This window comes from Callithrix jacchus, chromosome 3 (genome assembly GCF_049354715.1).
Source record: "Callithrix jacchus isolate 240 chromosome 3, calJac240_pri, whole genome shotgun sequence".
Lineage (NCBI taxonomy): Eukaryota > Metazoa > Chordata > Mammalia > Primates > Cebidae > Callithrix > Callithrix jacchus.
In genome coordinates, this window is record NC_133504.1 from 116,901,236 (window position 1) to 116,921,868 (window position 20,633).

Below are 20,633 nucleotides of genomic sequence, written 5' to 3' on the forward strand. Positions count from 1 at the left end.
TTTTTTGAGATGGAGTTTCGCTCTTGTTACCCAGGCTGGAGTGCAGTGGCGCAATCTCGGCTCACTGTAACCTCCACCTCCTGGGTTCAGGCAATTCTCCTGCCTCAGCCTCCTGAGTAGCTGGGATTACAGGCACGCACCACCATGCCCAGCTAATTTTTTGTATCTTTAGTAGAGATGGGGTTTCACCATGTTGACCAGGATGGTCTTGATCTCTTGACCTCGTGATCCACCCACCTTGGCCTCCCAAAGTGCTGGGATTACAGGCTTGAGCCACCATGCCAAGCCGTTTTTTTTTTTTTTTTTTGCATGTTGAATACAGTGCTTCTAATTTATTTATTTATTTATCCAGAAAGAAACCCCATCTTTTTAAAGAGTGTGCCTGAAGTGAGGCCTACCAAGGATAACATCTCAATTTTAAAGTCAACTTTGCCATTTAACATAATCGAATCATGTAATATCCCATCATATTCATAGTTTCCTTCTACATTCAAAATGGAGGGGATCATACAAGACGATGGGTCACTGAGAGTCATTTCTGCCTACCATAGTAATCATGTAATTACTGTCACTAGATTTATGTTCCTAAAACTTAGTCCATAAGTTATAAACTTTCTCAAAAAGCAATAACTAGCTGCTCATTATCAACTAAGTAGATTAAAAAAAAAAAACACCAAAAACCTCAGTTTGGTACTCGTAGCCTTGCCCAACTTGTCCTCAATCTATTTTTCCATATCTCTCTCCGTTCTCACATGTCTCCTATGCACCAACCATACCATGTGTTTCTTTTCCGCTTTCCTTCACTTGCCCTGTCCCATTGCCTGGTTTTTCCTCCTTAAGATGTATCTGAAAATGCTGCCTTTCTCATGACATGATTCCTAATAAGTCTGATGTGCTGTGCATTCTTAATCCTTTATCTCTTCATAGCATTTAGTACTTACAGCATTAAGAGATTTCGTTACATGCTGCTTTTGTTTACTTTTATAAAGAAATTATTGTTTCCCTAATAAAATAAAACCCAGCTCGTCCAGGCTTGGCAGTAACGGGAGAAGATCCACCTGGAGAGGGAGTGGCTGGACCTCCTGCCTGACTACTTCTCCAGAAATTTTCCACCTGCCAGTCCTTCTCTGGCTGATTCCTGTTTCTACTGCACTGCACTGTGGGATTCTAATTCTACTACTCTCTTCTCACTTACTCTGCCCTAAGTTTTAATACACAGATCATTCTTAATTTTTGTCTCAGACTTGAGACAAGACTGGAACTTGTAGACAACAATTGACTATAAACTTACGGGAATAAACACACAGCGATCAATGCACACCGACATATTAGGCGGTAAAAAAATAATTGCAGTTTTTGCCATTATTTTTAATGCCAAAAAAAACACAATTACTTTTGCAGCAAACTACTATGTCTCACAAACATTTTTGCTCCTGATTTTTTGCTATTTAAGTCTTTCTTCCTGGCTCCTGTTCTATTATCATTTTTGCTATCAACTTTTTACTGAATATCCACTATATACCAGACATTCTTCTAGGTGCCGTAGATGCCATTGGGAACAAAGTGAAAATCTGTCTTTTTTTAAAAGTCTAGGGTCAAGACAGTAAGATCAAGAGAGGCAGAAACAGATGTCCCCTTTTTCATTTGTTCATACATATTCATCAAACGTACATTATGAAGCACACACTATTCTAGAAGCTGGGGACATAGCCATGCAAAAGACTTGTCAAACCCCCACCCTTATGGGATTTGTATTACAAAAGAAATAATAAACTCAAACAAACAAACAAACAAAGAATTTTCTGGAAGTACCATGAAAACAGTAAAACAAACTAGTAGATCAAGAATAGTGTGTGTGTGAGTGTGGTAAGAGGGTGGAGGGGCAGTGTTCTAGAGTGGTGAGGTGGTCAGGAAGGCCCTCTCTGAGGACGCGGTATTTGAACTGAGACCTATAAGGTATGAAAGACAACCATAATAAAGTCTGGAGGAAACATGCCCCAGACAGCAGCACTTGGAAAGGAGGGTTGCCTGCTGGACCTTGTCCACTGGCTAACAATCTCCTATTTTCTTAATGATTTACATTAAGAATAATCAGTCACTCAGGGGGCTTTACACAAAGGCGTGGTTCTGTTCTCCGTCCTAAATAGAAATATCAGACAAGAATCCATGGGATACAATTGGGGTTGGGAGGAAGTGGAAGTAGAATCACATTAGTTTACTTCTTTTTAGATACAGAGACCTAGAAGGCAAGATTGTTAATCAACTTTTATTCCTCCTGCTTTCCCTGATTTCCTTATATGCCATTACTTGCTTATAGATATTTGTTGAGCTGAATCCAATTGAACAGTGACAAGCTAAAGGGGTGTCATATCAAATACCTCCTGCCAAACACATTTGTTTCCCTATATAAATATACAGAATAAAAAATATATAATCATATTCCTAAAGCACAAAATAATTTGAATTTAGCCATTGCTTATATCCTCCTTTTTGAACTTAATTTCAACTGCCCTAAACTAAGACATTCCTTCAAATTTGAATGATATGAAAAGTAAAGGTGACTAAACAAATATAATAAAGAATAAGAATTAGTCAGCTCCTTAAGGGCAGAAACTGTGATTTATTTATTTTCTCATCACACATAGTCACAGGACCCAAACAAAGTCAAAATTAGCGTTTTGGAATATATCTTCCCAGTGTCCCATTTTCTATGCCAAGAGCATAGAATATTTCTATATGATTATATCTTTATGATCATATAAAGCATTTTGATTTTTCTTTTTTAATTAAAAATGAAGAAATTATATTATGAGTGCAGGAATCCCTTTTTATGGTGTTTTATATCCTTGCTCATCTTCATATTAGTATATCAGAACAACAGGTACACTAAGGGTTTTTTTGTTTGTTTGTTTTTTGAGACAGAGTTTCGCTTTCATTGCCCAGGCAGGAGTGTAGTGGCGTGTTCTCAGCTCACTGCAACCTCTGCCTCCTGGGTTTAAGCAATTCTCCTGCCTCAACCTCCTGAGTAGCTAGCTCGTATTAAAGGTGCATGCCACCACACCCAGCTAATTGTTTTGTATTTTTAGTAGAGACAGGGTTTCATTATGTTAGTCAGACTGGTCTCAAACTCCTGACCTCAGGTGATCCACCTGTTTCGGCCTCCCAAAGTGCTGGGATTACAGACATGAGCCACTATGCCTGGCCCACAGTAAGGTTTAATAAACAATTAACATAGTCATATTTTCCTTCATATTATTCAATTCCCCTTTTACTGGAAATTTCTACTGATAATGATGCTATGAGAAATCATCACTACATCTCCTCACACCAAAAAAAAAAAAAAAAAAAAGGTAGAATACTTTGAGTCATGCTTGAGTCGCAACATGAGAAATTTTGTGAGCCCACCTTGAAGATTTCCCTTGCACAGGCTGTGATTTATTCCTTGCGATGTGATATTTGGAAAGTCTGAGTCCCACCTGTTGCCAACAGGCTCTGCTTTGTGGAATGCTACCCACTGTCCTAATCTGTTTCTTTCTGCAGGCAGTTCAGCTGGCATCCTTCCTCTTTAATTTGTGTTTAAATTTTTATGGTTTCAGAAAGGACTTATTTTTACCAGCAGTTTTCTCTCTTTTGGTCTTATCAGCCATTTCTGTATACTGCGGTTCATCGAGTCTGATTTTTGTCTTTTGGGAAAAGTTGTTACTTTAAAAATTGTTTTCTTTTGGAAACTTTTTTTCATCTAATTCCTTTGGTGAGTTGCCAAGAATGTAACAAATTTATTGTGTGCCCTGGCACTTGTGCCCTACAAAATTCATTGAATTCATTCATTTTTCTATAATCATTTTCTCCCAGGTGGTTATATCTCCAAGCCCCCATAGGTAAGGATTAGCTGTCAATGCTGAAATACATTCAGCAACCTCTATAGTTCTCTCCTGTCCAGCTCTAGGGTTCACTCTCCTCTCCTTACTATCTTCCACTTTCTTAATTCCTCCTCTCATCCCTCTTGTTTTCCACCACCCTATCCTTACATGCAGTCCAGGAAATCTTGGCAATGGGACTGTGGATTGAAGAGGTTACTGACCCTCCAGTATCTGGAGCTGAAAGGCACTTAAGAAAGGTGATCTCATTTGTCACCTCAGCAATTCATTAGCATGGTTGCCGGTGTCTGCCTTTTCACCCTGCAAATTTCCAGGTGTAGCTGCTCAGATGACCCATGTAAAACCTTAACAGGATCAATTAAAATTGCTTAGGTGTGGTGACGAATGCTTTAAAAATATGGATAGATGGGGGTGTGGAAATGATAAATATCACCACTGGGGACTAATTTTATTCTTTACATGTGCTTCGGGGTTTCCAGGTGTTTTTCTGGCATTTCTTCCTTGAAGGAAGTAGTTTAAAACTGCTCCTGGATATCTGCCCACGGAAAAGCAAACAGCTTTCTTTGGCCACAAATGATCACCTACCAACAACTCCTCCACCCTGTTTTTCAATTTTTGAACTCTGGAGTAAATTCTTTCCTTATAAAATTAAGATTGAGATAACTCTGGCAAGGAGCCAAGCTCTGCAAACCAGTTCTTTTACTGGGCAATGAAGAGTGATTGCATCAATACTATATAAATATTTCATGTATCTATGTTGTCAATCCTGGTAACTATTGCTGAGCTGTAAACAGAGCAGGAGTGTCTGGATAGTGCTGGGTGAGCCGAGAAAGATTTGACTAAACAGAAATGAAAACAGAATGGAAGCTGACAAATTCTATACTCAGCAAGACCAAGGGCTGCTGCTTTTCCATTTTTGTGATCCCACATCTATGCTAAGTATACAATACATTTTATTGAATTACATATTTTCAAGGAAATGCAAATAATCAAATAGAGGTTTGTGATTACCTTTGTAGCTAGTTCATGATGTAGTTTTGGACTCTGAGGCACTGACAAGGAATACCCCCGAGGAATCTCTTGCTGGCTTGTGTCAGTTGTTCTTGCTTTAAAGCATTCTTGAGCAAATTTCCTGGTAATATGACACATAACCAAAACCAAAATGTTAATCCTCTCCAAATCAGTGACTTTCAGATTTCATTCTTCATTTGATTTGATACATAAACAATGAGAGGTTAAAAGACAATATGAAATGGGCGTTTGAGTATGTTTGTATCTCTATTTAGAATTCAGATTTTTAAAATTTTTATTTTTAGAGATGGGCTCTCTGTCACCCAGGTTGGAGTGCAGTGGCTCCATCATAGCTTCCTGCAGCCTCTAACTTCTGGGCTCAGGGGATCTTCCCACGTTAGCCTCTGGGACTGCCAGTGCACACCACTATGCCCAGCTAAAATGCAGCTTCCTAAGGACAAGAATCATGCATAGCACTTGGAGAACTCTTTGCCTACAGTAGATATTCAGTAAACACATGTTAGGAAAGTGGTTGAAAGAAGAATATTGAAGAACAATTAGTGATATTCTAATTCTGTCATCTAAGATGGCAGAAAGATGAAAAGAAACTTCTTTTTTTAAAAATAATTTTTAAGCTGTCCATACTCTAGACCTCAACAGGAGCTATACAGAGAAACTACATGTTGATAGCAGAAATTTGCTTTCTTTTTAGAAGAAAGGCGGCACTACTTTCTTCCAGTGACGATTGGTTAAAATAGAAAAAAGGACAACATCTATAATTTTTTTCTCTCTACATTCGGCACTTGCTCATAATGCGTGTCCACCTTCTCCAAATCATTTAAATGATGCATACCATAAAAGATATCCAGGTAATCCTGCAGCAAACCTCTGTCCCTGGGTTCCTCGTTCCGACTTTTCTCTTGAATCATACGTAGTAGACTAGCTACTAAAAATTAATTCAGAAAATCAGATACAAGTCCCAACAAAGGGCAATGGGCAACCAGGCCTTTTCCTGGTGGTTTCAGATTGCTCCATTTCCATCAGCCCTCAGGTAGGAAGAGATTTCAAATGTTCATCTCCTTGGAAATGTCATGGAAAATGTCTGTCCTTTTAGGTGAAAGAAATCCCGCCTGGTGGCAGTGTTTGGGTTGTAGACACAGGAGATGCCAGGAAACAATTCACTTACTAACAATATTTAGGCACAAAGAATGCAGATATAAAACGTTTTAAGGGATCCTGCCTCCTCCTGATACAGAGATGGCTCAGACAGAACCAGACCCATTTTGATGGCAGGTAGTTCTGGGCATACAGGCAATTCCTTTTGTTTCCACTTTAGCCCTTGAAACAAAGTAAGACTTTAGGGTACTGACTGATGTAGTAGAAGAGGAAGTTTCACTCTGGAGATGGTCTCTATGGTGGCAGGGTACAGGAGTTAATGGCCCTCAGGGCAGGACACTTTGTGAGTAATGAGACGGGAGCAGTCTTTCCATCAGTGATTCAAGAGGTCCTTTCTTTGGTTCTTGACATTCAGCCAGACTTTAAAAGCCCCCTAATAAAAGGTAGATATCCCTGGGAAGGCTAACACCTTGAGCATTATCAACTGGTATCAGTTAACACCTTAAGGGAAACTTAGGACAATTGCCAAAAGTTGGTAGAGAACTAAAAGGGAAGCAGAAACAGCTTGCAGTATAAAGTATTGCCTCCCTTACCACTTTATTGGGGAGCAGTCCTGCTTGAGCCTCCAGAGCAAGTGGACGCTGTCTTACCTCAGTGGCCTTGGGCAAGTTCTTTCGCTATGCTAGTTTCCAGTTTACCTGTTAATTGGAAAGAGCAATTATATTTCTCATGAAGGGTGTTGGGAGAATTTATGATCTATAAAACATTTGAGATTTTCAGTGTGAGGCAGTACATAAGTACAAAGTGTCATTATTGGTTTTATTGCAGGATTGTAAATGGGATCTAAGTAGCATCATACTGGCGTTATTTTGTGGAAGTACTTATCTCCAGTTGTGCAGAGCAATGGACTTATCTTTATCTATTTACTAGGCCATGATAGAAGTCCTACAAAATATTGATAAATATGGATTGTCTTGATACAAAGGAAATGTTGTTGAATTTATTACCCAACTCAGGTACTTTATAGTATGTTTTATCTGAGAGTAATATCCGAATGCATAGCTAAGCCTGGCTCAACGTCAGTCTGGGTTGGGATTTTTTAAAAATCCTGTGAATAAGTGGGAAGGACTTCTTTTCCTCTTCCATAGATATTACTGTTATTCTACTTTTCATTGACAGGACACACTCATATTCATGCTGGATTAGGGATGGTACTTTTTTTTGTATCCCTTGTCTCTTTCTGCATACAGAGGTAGGACTAGAAGAGCCAAGGATGTCCCACTTCATACTTGTTCAGGAATCTATATGGACTCTCTAGGGCCTAATGCATTTAACATTTGCACTTCCCAGTCCAGAATTCAAGAATTTCTGTCAATCCACTCCATCAAATTTATTTCCATTTTCATTTTCCCCATAAGCTCAATACATCTATTTTATTTGCTGCTAGTAACCTACCTACTCTGTACTGTAAACTCCATGACTCTGAGGACAGTTTTTGCCTCAGTACTATGAAAAACATCTGGTACACAGTAGCTGTTCAATAAATAGTTGTTGAATGCATGAGTAAATGATGTATACCCTGAAACCCTTTCCCTCACACATTCTCCTAATGTGTTCCTTGATTCTATAAAGTTCTGCCCAAAACTCAATTCCTTCAGGCAAGCTCTTAATTCAGTGTGATACATCATTGGAAACACACTTCATGCTTGACATTATGATTTCTTTGACTGAGCCCACTTGATGATATTCATCTTTCTGTTAGACTTTATACTTAAATTTGAATTTCACCATGCTGATTTGCTGCTTTATAAAATGAGTATTAATGGTTTTGTACATGTCATATACAGAACAGAATGGGCTTAGGTATCAGAGCAGAGCCCTGGCTTTGCCTGTATCTCAGTTTTGATCTTGAATAATTGACTGATTCTCCTTAAGACTTAGTTTCTCTATGTATCTCTCTCTTTCTCTCTCTGTCTCTCTCTGTCTCTCTCTCTCTCTCTCACACCCACACACACACACACACACCCCAAAAGTATTATAGGTGATCAGAGACTATATAGGCCACTAGCATGTGTGGTGATATGCTTTGGCTGTCTCCACCCAAATTTCATCTTGAATTGTAACTCCCACAATTCCTACGTATTGTGGGAGGGACCCAGTGAGGGGTATTTGAATCATGGGAGCGGGCCTTTACGTGCTGTTTTCACAATAGTGAAACAGTCTTATGAGATCTGATGTTTGAAAAAGAAGAGTTCCTGTGCAAAAACTCTCTCTTTGCCTGCCACCATCCACGTAAGACATGACTTTCTTTTCCTTGCTTTCCTCCGTGACTGTGAGGCCTCCCCAGCTATGTGGAACTGTAAGTACATTAAATATATTTTTCTTTTCTGTTTTGAGACTAAGTGTTACTCTGTTGCCAGGCTGGAATGCAATGGTGCTATCTTGGCTCACTGCAGCCTCCACCTCCCGGGTTCAAGAGATTCTCCTGTCTTAACCTCCAGAGTACCTGGGACTACAAGCATGCACCACCATGCCCAGCTTATTTTTACATTTTTGGTAGAGACAGGGTTTCACCATGTTGGCCAGGATTGTCTCAATCTCTTGACCTCATGATCCACCTACCTCAGCCTCCCAAAGTGCTGGGGTTACAGGTGTGAATCACCGTACCCAGACTAAGCATCCTTTTCTTCCCAGTCTTAGGTATGTCTTTACTAGCAGCATGAAAACAGAATAATACGGTAACTTGGTACCAGTAAGATGGACTGCTGCTGAAAAGATACCTAAAAATGTGGAAGTGACTAGTGTTCTCAAGCAGAAGGCTGTGATATGCCATATGGAGAAAGCACATATGTCAGATAACCTTCATTCAGCCATGTATCACAGCAATGTTGGCCATTAGTTTAATGTAAATTAATCAACGAGATAGATTAAGTAAGGTGTCTTTAAACAAAAACACGCACATAGCAAGGTTTTATATTGATTGGTTGATAAAATTATTGTGGCCAGAGACTCCCAAGAACCTAATCCTATATTTTTCTCAGGAGCAATGATTTAGTGTTTGCTAATTCAGTGTTCATGGTGACTTTGTAGAATGTAACTATTTTGAATGATAAGAATTTACTCCATTTCATAAGAGTATGAAATGAATTAAATAAGATAATGTAATGTGCTTGGCAAAAAGTCGATGATCGGCAAATTGTAGTTTGTTATTTGCTCTTTCAAGACTTCTGTATGATTCTAATTTAGAGATCACTTAGTGTAAATATAACCACGTTGTTTCAGTACATCATTTCTGAAAGTACATGTTAGAAGCTGTGTCTCAAAGAAATTATAGTATTTTTAGAATTTTATAGTTGAAGGATATGTAGTAAAAACTATTATTATATTTACTGCAAATTATGGTATAGAATTAAGTAATTAGCATTTCAAAAGATAAACTCTTATCGCTCCACTTCTAATAATTGATTGAAACATTGATAAATCAGTAAGCTTCTAAATGTTCATACAATTGAACAGAATTCTTGAATTGTGCACTTAAAAATTAAGATTATTAAGGTCTGTTCAGTAAAATAAGCAAAAATTAAACATTGAAGAAACCTGTAAAAACTCGTGTACATTGTAAAAATATTGAATTTACAGGCCACTATTTAAAAACATCCTTTATCTGTCCATATTACTCAGATGTCAGTGTGGAAATGTGATTCTTGCTCAACTCTTTTATGCTTTCATAAAATTTCTCATTACTTTATCCCTAAGATGGTAATTCCTACCATCCTCAACTCTCCTATTTCTTCTCAAAAGAATATGTTCTATTCTTTGTAAAGAAATACTTTTGCATTTAAGATTTATAAGATTGGTTTCCAAAAGACAACACTTAAATGCCAACCCAATGGGATTTAGTGTGCTGGTCAGTTCTTTCTACTGGGAAAAATCATCCTTGGTGGATACATATGGTGAACTGCTGCTTAACACTTGAGACTGAGTTCAGATTTTATTTCGTTTATGAAATTTCCATAGCCAAGAGCAGCTTTCCTGTGTTCCCCAGTAGCACTCTTAATATACTGTGTTGTCTTATGTTTCACTATTATCACCTGATGTTATTTTCTCTGTCTTCCCTACAGGTCTTGAATGGTTCCTAGCATGAAGAGGATGTTCAGAAAAGGTTTGTTGAATGAATGAATGAATGAAAGAGTGTTTCCTGAGTTCTCAGTTTTAATGTGTGTTTAACCATAGTGTGTTGCCTTTCTTATCCAACCCACATAACTAGTATGTGGCACAGCAGTGTTAAAAGGAAAAACAAAGTTGAAGATTTTCTCTTCTGTGAAAGGAGGTGAGTTCATGTCCTTATTGATTAAAAAGGAGGTCATTCTCAAGTGTTTTTTTCCTTTAACGCTTATCTGTTTTTAGGAGTGATGAAGGGCATTTCCATCAATTGTAAAACAGTTAGCTCTAATGCAGTGTATGTTAACAGTATGGATCTTACTGATGAATTTAAGGTAAGTAACACTGAAGTCTAAGCCCCACTCTTGATCCCAGTGCCTGGAGAGCTGTGAGCATTCTGATGTGTATTATCATTTACCACCAATTGGAGGAAAACTTAATGAACTTACTGATTTATTGGTATTTGTGATTTAGAATAATTTAGGTCACTTATCTTAGGAAATTGACTTCTATCATGTGGCCTTCCTTAATTAAACACTTTTAATTTTCTGTGCTCCCCGCTTCCTCTTTTATCCTCTGCAATTGTTCCAACTTTTGCCAGTTCTGACAAAGATCTAATTGCTTGTTTTAAACCCTCACTTACACTACTCTATTTTTCTTTGTCCTCATAACTATGCAACCTCAAAAAATAGGTTTCCAACCTTTCAAATTCTTGGTTCTCCCTCCCATCTATTTTGCACATAACTAATGCATTCATCTTTTTGCAGTATAAATTGCTTCTGCCTTTTCTCTGAGAAAAACACATTTAATTATTTCTTACTGTCCATTTCATTAAGAATAAAAGGCCTGGGCAATTCAGTGAATGACTTTCCAGGGAGACTCCCAAACACTCTTGCATTTCTCTAATCTGGACATAATGTTTATGCCCTGTGTCCATCTTTGCTCACTGCTTTATCCTCAGGACCCAAATTGCATGTGGCACATTAATAAACACTTACACATAAGTTTTGGTTGAAAAAATCAATTAAGAAAACTGATTTTAAATTCCATGTGACTTGGATTTTCTCTCTAAATGAAATACCTAGTTCTACAATACTTCATATGAACATACATGGAGTCACATACAAAGGTAGTATGTATCTGTAGGAGACATGAAGTTATGAATTTTGTTCTATCTCTGTTTTCATCCAATCTACACATATTTAAGTTTCCTTAGCACTTTGCCTTTATATGTTAAAATGCCCAGAAATAGCAGTGGTTCATTGATGATTAATTTTGTCTTAGTCTATAAACATATCTAGATTTTAAAAATTCATATTCTAGGTTGTCTAAAAGTGGGGAAGTGATGAAACAATGCGACATGTGATTATCTGACTTTTTCCCACTTCCTCCAGACAGCTGCAAGCAAGTCTTCAATTTTCTTCTCTGCCATTATTCAGTGAGTAGGAAAGGTTAGTGGGAAATATCTTCAGTAAATATTACCTCAATTCAGTGATTTCTCTTTTCTTTTTAAAAATATTTATTTATTTACTTTACTTTAGGTGCATACTGTTATCTGGCATTTCTCCCCATGTTATCCCTCCCCACCCTCCCCACCCACCGATGTCTCTCCTCTACCCCAAATGCCCCTAGTGTGTGATGCTCCCCTTTTTGTGTCCATGTGTTCTCATTGTTCACCACCCACCTATGAGTGAGAACATGCAGTGTTTGGCTTTTTGTTCTTGTGTCTATTTGCTTAGAATGATGGTTTCCAGATTCATCCAAGTCCCTACAAAGGACACCAACTTACCATTTTTTATGGCTGCATAGTATTCCATGGTGTATATGTACCATATTTTCTTTGTCCAGTCTATCATTGATGGGCATTTGGGTTGGTTCCAGGTCTTTGCTATTGTATACAGGGCTGCAGTGAATATATGTGTGCATGTGTCTTTATAGTAGAACTATTTATAGTTCTTTGGGTATATACCAAGTAATGGGATTTTTGGGTCAAATGGAATTTCTGTTTCTAGATCCTTGAGAAATTACCACACTGTCTTCCACAATGGTTGAACTAATTTACACTCCCACCAACTGTGTAAGAGTGTTCCTATTTCTCCACATCCTCTGCAGCATCTGTTGTCTCCAGATTTTTAAATGATCCCCATTCTAACTGGTGTGTGATGGTATCTCAATGTGGTTTTGATTTGCATTTCTCTAATGACCAGGGATGGTGAGCATTTTTTCATGTTTGTTGGCCTCATATATGCCTTCTTTTGAAAAGTTTCTGTTCATATCCTTCTCCCACTTTTGAATGGGGCTGTTTTCTTTTTGTATATCTATTTTAGTTCTTTGTAGATTCTGGATATCAGCCCTTTGTCAGGTGGGTAGACTGCAAAAATTTTTTCCCATTCTGTTGGTTGCCAATTCACTCTAATGATGGTTTCTTTTGCTGTACAGAAGCTCTGAATTTTAATTAGATCCTATTTGTCTATCTTGGCTTTTATTGCCATTGCTTTTGGTGTTTTAGTCATGAAGTCCTTGCCTATGCCTATGTCCCGGATGGTTTTCCCTACGTTTTCTTCTAGTATTTTTATGGTATTAGGTTTTATGTTTAAATCTTTAATCCATCTGGAGTTAATTTTAGTGTAAGGTGACAGGTAGGGGTCCAGCTTCTGCTTTCTGCACATTGCTAGCCAGTTTTCCCAACACTGTTTATTAAATATTGAGTCCTTTCCCCATTGCTTGTTTTTGCCAGGTTTGTCAAAGATCAGATGGTTGTAGATGTGTAGTGTTTCTTCTAGGGCCTCTGTTGTGTTCCATTGGTCTATGTCTCTGCTTTGGTAACAGTACCATGCTGTTTTGATTACTGTGGCCTTGTATATAGTTTGACATCTGGCAGTGTGATGCCTCTGGCTTTGTTCTTTTTGCTTAGGATTGTCATCACTATGTGGGCTCTCTGGTGATTCTATATGAAGTTTATAGTGTTTTTCTCCATTTCTGTGAAGAAAGTCGTTGGCAGCTTGATGGGGATAGCATTGAATCTATAGATTACTTTGGGTACTATGGCCATTTTCACAACATTAATTTTCTTCCTAACCATGAGCATGGAATGTTTTTCCATCTGTTTGTGTCCTCTCTCATTTCATTGAGCAGCAGTTTATATTTCTCCTTGAAGAGGTATTTTATGTTCCTTGTTAGTTGTAGTCCTAGGTATTTTGTTCTCTTTGTAGCAATTGTGAATGGCAGTTCACTCTTGATTTGGCTCTCTGTTTGTCTGTTATTGGTGTATAGGAATGCTTGTGATTTCTGCACATTGATTTTGTATCCCGAGACTTTGCTGAAGTTCTTTATCAGTTTGAGAAAATTTTGGGCTGAGATGATAAGGTCTTCTAGATATACAATCATGTCATCTGCAAATAGAGACAGTTTGACTTCCTCCTTTCCTAATTGAATACACTTTATTTCTTTTTCTTGCCTGATTGCTGTAACTAGTACTTCCAATACTGTATTGAATAGGAGTGGTGAATGAGGGCATCTTTGTCTAGTGCCTGATTTCAAAGGGAATTCTTCCAGCTTTTGCCTGTTCAGTATGATATTGGCTGTAGGTTTGTCATAAATAGCTTTTGTCATTTTCTGATATGTTCCGTCAATACCTAGTTTATTGAGTTTTTAGCATGAAGGGCTGTTGAATTTTGTCGAAGGCTTTCTCTGCATCTATTGAGATAATCATGTGGTTTTTTTCTTTGGTTCCATTTATGTGATGGATTACATTTATGGATTTGTGTATGTTATATCAGCCTTGCATCCCCGGGATGAAGCCTACTTGATCGTGATGGATAAGCTTCTTGATGTGCTGTTGCAATCTGTTTGCCAATATTTTATTGAAGATTTTTGCATCAATGTTCATCACGAATGTTGGCCCAAAGTTTTCTTTTTTAGTTGAGCCTCTGCCTGGTTTTGGTATCAGGATGATGTTGGTCTCATAGAATGAGTTAGGGAGGATTCCCTCCTTTTGTGTTGTTTGATACAGTTTCAGAACAAATATAACCAGCTCCTCTTCGTACGTCTGGTAGATTTAGGCCGGGAACCTGTCTGGACCTGGACTTTTTTTGGTTGGTAGACTATTGATTGCTGCCTCTACTTCAGCCCTTCTTATTGGTCTATTCAGGGTTTCAACTTCCTCCTGATTTAGTCTTGGTAGAGTACAAGTGTCTAGGAATTTATCAATTTCTTCCTAGTTTACTGGTTATGTGAATGAAACTGTTTGGAGTAATCTCTGATGGTAGTTTGTATTTCTGTGGGATCAGTGGTGATATCCCTGTTATCGTTTTTTATTGCATCTATTTGATTCTTATCCCTTTTCTTTTTTATTAATCTGGCTAGTGGTCTGTCTATTTTGTTGATCTTTTAAAAAATCCACCTCTTGGATTTATTGATTTTTTGAAGGGTTTTTTTTGTGTCTCTATCTCCTTCAGTTCTGCTCTGATCTTAGTTATTTCTTGTCTTCTGCTGGCTTTTGAGTTTTTTTAATCTTCCTCCTCTAGCTCTTTCAATTTTGATGATAGGGTGTCAATTTTAGATCTTTCCTTGTTTCTCATGTGGGCATTTGTTGCTATGAATTTCCCTCTTGACACTGCTTTAAAGGTGTCCCAGAGATTCTGGTAAGTTGTGTCTTCATTCTGATTGGTATTGAAGAACATCTTTATTTCTGCCTTCATTTCATTGTTTATCCAGTTGACACTCAGAAGCAAGTTGTTCACTTTCCAAGTGGTTGTGTGGGTTTGAGTGTGTTTCTTAATCCTGAGGTCCAGTCTGATTGCTCTGTGGTCTGATAGACTGTTTGGTATGATTTCTGTTCTTTTGCTTTTGCTGAGGAGTGATTTGCTTCCAATGATGTGGTCAATTTTAGAGTAAGTGCAATGTGGTGCTGAGAAAAATGTATATTCTATGGATTTGGGGTAGAGCATTCTGTATATGTCTATTAGGTCTGCTTGGTCCAGCTCTGCATTCAAGTTCTGGATATCCCTGTTAATTTTCTGTCTCATTGATCCTTCTAATATTGACAGTGTTGAAGTTTCCTACTATTGTTGTGTGAGAGTTTAAGTCTCATTTTAGGTCTTTAAGATCTTGCTCTATGTATCTGGGTGCTCCTGTGTGGGGGCATATATATTTAGGATTGTTAGCTCTTCCTGATGGATTGATCCTTTTACCATTATGTAGTGTTCTTCTTTGTCTCTTTTGATCTTTGTTGGTTTGAAGTCCATTTTATCAGAGACTAGGTTTGCAACCCCTGCTTTTTTTGTTGTTGTTGTTCTCCATTTGCTTGGTAAATCTTCTATCCATTTATTTTGAGTCTATGTGCATCTTTGTATGCGAGATGGGTTTCCTGAATACAGCACACCAATGGGTTTTGACTTTTTATCCAATTTGCCAGTCTGTGTCTTTCGATTGGGGTGATTAGGCCATTTACATTCAATGTTACTATTGTTACATGTGAATTTGATCCTGCCATTTGTTACTGGCTGATTTTCTTTCCTGTTATTTGACTCATTTTCTTCATTGCATTTTTGGTCTTTGCCAACTGGTTTGCTTTTGTAGTGACCGGTACTTGTTCCTTTCCATGCTTAGTGTTTCTTTCAGGAGCTTTTGTAGGGCAGGTCTGGGGGTGACAAAGTCTCTCAGTAATTGCTTGTCCATAAAGGATTTTATTTCTCCTTCACTTATGAAGCTTAGTGTGGCTGGATATGAGATTCTGGGTTGAAAGTTCTTTTTTTAAGAATGTTGAATATTGGCCCCCACTCCCTTCTGGCCTGTAGGGTTTCTACCAAGAGATCCGCTGTGAGTCTGATTGGCTTCCCTCTGTGGGTGACCTGACTTTTCTCTCTGGCTGCCCTTAGCATTTTTTCCTTTATTTCAGCCCTGGTGAGTCTAACAATTAGGTGCCTTTGGGTTGTTCTTCTTGAGAAATATCTTTGTGGAGTTCTCTATATTTCTTGAATTTGAAATTTGGACTGCCTTGCTAGGTTTGGGACGTTCCCCTGGATAACATCCTGGAGCATGTTTTCCAGCTTGGATTCATTCTCCCCATCATATTCACATACACCAATCAAGCATAGATTAGGTTTTTTCCCATAATCCCATATTTCTTGGAGGCTTTGTTCATTTCTTTTCACTCTTTTTTTCTCTTGTCTTGCCTTTTCTTTTTGTTTCATTGAGTTGATCTTCAATCTCTGATATCCTTTCTTCTGCTTGATCGATTCAGCTATTAAAACTTGTATTTGCTTCACATAGTTCTCGTGCTGAGTTTTTCAACTCCATCAAGTTGTTTATGTTCTTCTCTAAGCTGATTATTCTAGTTAGCATTTCATCTAACCTTTTTTCAAGGTTTTTGGTTTCTTTGCATTGGGTTAGAATTGTTCTGGTCTTTGATGGTTTCATCTTTTTTGTGCTGTTTTTTTTTCCCATCTTTGTGGATTTACCTGGCTATGGTGTCAGGGAGCTGCTTGATGAGGTCATTTGTCTGCCTGTGGAGGTGCTACTGGGTTTCTAGGGACGCCTTCAGGTTACTAGGGAAGCTTCCTGTGTCTTTTTTGTTTATACTGAGAGATTAGGCCTGCCTCTTCCACTGACCTGTAGGCACTGCTGGGTTGTTAAGAATGCTATGTAGGCTTCCTGTGTTTTTTGTTAAAACATGTAGCCCAGTCCCACCCCTCTAATGGTGGGTTGTGCCTTTCATCCACTGGGCTGGATCACTCAAGGATCAGCTCAGACTGCGGCTCTGGCTGCGCAATCTGCTAGAGTCAGAACTTCAGCCCTCTGTGGTTTGTGGGGGAGAGTAGGGGCCCGTCCTGTGGCACCTAGCTTCCTCTCTCTCCAGTCACGGTGTAGGAGACCTCCCAGTTGCTCAGGCTTATAACTCCCTATCTCTCCAGGCAGGAGGAGGGCATGATAGCTCAGTCTGCAGGCTCTCTTGGCCGCCTTTTGGGCTTATGCATCTGTTTAGGTCTGTGTGCCAATCTGGGATACCATCCTGGATTATTATTCAACTCTGTGCTTGTAATTTCCTGTGCTTGACTGGCAAAGATCTTCTGTTCTGTGTATTGCTGAGGCCTTGGGGTAAGTGCTGTATGGAAGTGCTGTATCTGGACTGGAGTGCCAGAGGGTGAGCCTCCAACTCACTGGTCAGGTGCACTTTCTGGGTGAAGCAGCACCCCTCCACGCCTCAGTCTGCCCTGCCTGGACTTTGCTCACCATCGGACCAGTCCTGTTGAAATGCACCTGGTACCTTGGTTGGAGCTAGGAGAGCTCTGGATTTCTGCATTTCTCTCGATGGGTGTTGTGCACTGGAGTTGTATCTATTCGGGCATCTTGGATTCCTTCCTGCCTGATTTCTTTTTTCTATTGCATTTCTAGTGATATGACTTTTCTGCTCCATACTTGAGTTTTCAAAGCCTGCTTTATTTCTAATCCAACTTTTCACTACAAGGAGAGAAAATATCTGGTTCTATCACACCAGTTGCAGTGTTAGTTTATATTGGTAAGGCAGCATATATCAATTTTTACTATTTTTGCTTCTATTTACCATTTACCATCATGTCTCCAATTGTTAAGGCAGCACGGATCATTTTTACCATTTCTGCTTCAGTTTAGAAGAGTCTTCCAATTCTCACTAGTTGACCACTGTACCCATTAAATCCTGAGAATTCTTTCCTGGTTTGTGACAAATGCTGAACTCAGCTGTAACTTTTTAATCAGCTCTCCTGGGATGTTCATGCTGGCCTTTTCTACTTCTTTCTGGTCCTTTTTTTTTTCCTTGTTCATACTGACTTCTTCCTGTCCTCCCTGCATGTTTGTGTTCTTACCCAACATCCGCCCTTGGCCCATGGGCCAATTTCCAGCTCTGGGTATTGTCAATTTTTTTTTCTTTTACAACAGCTCCCTCATGGCAATAAATACATATTTACATTTAAATAGCAACTCCTGGGCATGTTTAAAAAAATACCACCCACATATAATTAATATTTAAATAGGAAATTCTGGTTCCCCTTTCTGTTCTCTCTCCTCCCTCCCTCTTCCATCACCCTTGGCTTTCAGAAGGGGCTACATTTCTCACACATTGCCAGCTGTGAGTGCAAGTGAAGCTTAAAATAGCCAGGCTTGACTGCTCGTGCTTTTCACACTTTGAACCTGTGATGACTGTTGTTCAACTTATGATTGTGGCTGCTATCTCTCACCTTTTTCCTCAGGGACTTACCACACCTTGTTACACATAAACTATCCAGTGCTTGACTTACAGAAAGAAATAATGATGACTCCTTTCTCTCACTTCACACCTCCAGGCAACCCCTCTGAACTATCACAGAAAGCTGAAGACGGTAATCTGTATACCAATGCTCATGTTTCTCTTTTCCACTCTATCCTCAACCTCATCCCTACACCTCTAGGTTTTTAGTAGAGAGTAAGAAAAGCAGTGAAAACATATCAAACACTTTTCACTTTTTTAAGGAAGTAAAATAAAAACAATTTAATTTTGCATGTAATTTGTAAATTTCTAAGTATTTCAATTTGCAAGTCACAATAATACTTTGGAAGTAGAAAGAACTATTAAATTATAATATTATTATATCGAATTTTCTAACGAAGAAATCAAGGTTCAAGGAGGTTAATTGATTGTTTTTCTGGCAATGAACAGAAAAACACATCACACATCATAAATTATTTTGCATTTTCTATCCTATTGGTTCAGGATTAAGTTAATTCACTTATTCATTCACCCCTAATATTTCTTGAACTCCTAACAATGAGTGAGGCTTAGTGTTGATTGCATGTCTGGGTTTTGCTTGTGTTAGGGGTATGGTTTAAAGTTGTTCTACATATTTCTTAATTAACCTGTCTTCCCCCAATCCCCTTAATGCATTAACTGCACTTTAGCACTTCACAGGTGATTCTCACATGTTATCTCATCTATCCTTCCTATAGTGGACCCAGGAGAACAGATTTCCTGCAAGAATCAGCCAGCCTTCATAAACACTTGTTGTGACTTTTACTTTTTTCAAGAATTAATGGATTCTTATTTATAGGCCTTATATTTTCCTGCTTGTTTACTTTTTCATATTATTTTTCTATTTAGGTTGCATAATGGTAAAAAAAAAAAAAGGAGTCATATTTAAGTATTTTCTATCCCAAGTTATGAAAAGCCGCATAAATATTCATTCTTCAAGCTTTCATTAGACATCAACAACCTTATTTTTGATATAATGTATCAATATTTAATAATAGATAAATCAGAAAAGAGCATAGCAACAAATATGTCTTTGATGTGATATATTTGAAAAGAGCATAGCAATAAATATGTCTTTAATGTGATATATTTGACATGGGTTCTGATGTCATAGGCAGTTCCACTCATTTAAATATGTATGAGACAGATAATGATGAAGATGTGATGTTGCAATCCTCAAGGTTTTTCTGAAGTGAATTAATAAGGCAATAAAATATTGGCTAACAAAGACATAGATAAAATTATTTTCTCACATTGTAAAGGTATTCATTACAATAAAGGTATTCAAAACAATAGTTACATCATAAATTAAAGGTGAAAAGGAAGACATTTTCCCAGGAATAGATTAAATTACATCAATAAATCCATAATTTTGGTAAAAAGTAAATATTCCTTTCATTGTGCAGATCCTTTTTTGTGGTAAAGTGGCAATATCTCAGTATAGGCCTCATCTAGTCATTGATTAAATTGATTAATAGTTTAGGCAAAATATGAGTTAACTTTTATTGAAAACTTAGTATGTGTTAAGGAGTATTCCAAAAACTTTAGATTTATTATTATATTAATTTATCTTTCCAACCCGCTGGAGTAGACACTATTATTATTCATTTTGAAGATGGGAAAACTAAGGCTCAGTGGGGTTAAATAATATTTCCTATATCACACAGCTAATAAAATTGAAACAATCTAGTTTCAGAAACATGAACTCTTGAAATTAACTCCATCAAGTCCATGCTCTATCAGGTACATTTTGAAAGGCCATTCTCAGAAAGCTCATTGATGGTGGAAGAATTAAAAATCCATTCTGACCACATTTTCTAAAGAAAAACTTAGGGGACATAGTTTGACAAATAGTAACATATGTATGGCATATAGCAGCCACTCAGTAATTTCACTGGGTCATTGGAGAAAGATGTTTGAAATCAGAGTTTTCCTGGAAAATCTTGAAAGGTCTGGTATTGTATACATGCCCTTCAAGTTGTTAATCATAGAACTTATGCATAAGATGCATATTTGATATTCCTTCTTGCTATAGTCTGAATCTTTCTGTCCCTCCATAATTCACATGCTAAACCTTAATACTCCAGGTACTAGTATTAAGAGGTAAGGCTTTTTGGGAAAGGAATAAGTTATAAGACCTCCACCCTCATAAGTGGGATTAGTGTTGTTATAAAAGAGGTTAAAGGGAGCTCCTTGGCCTTTTC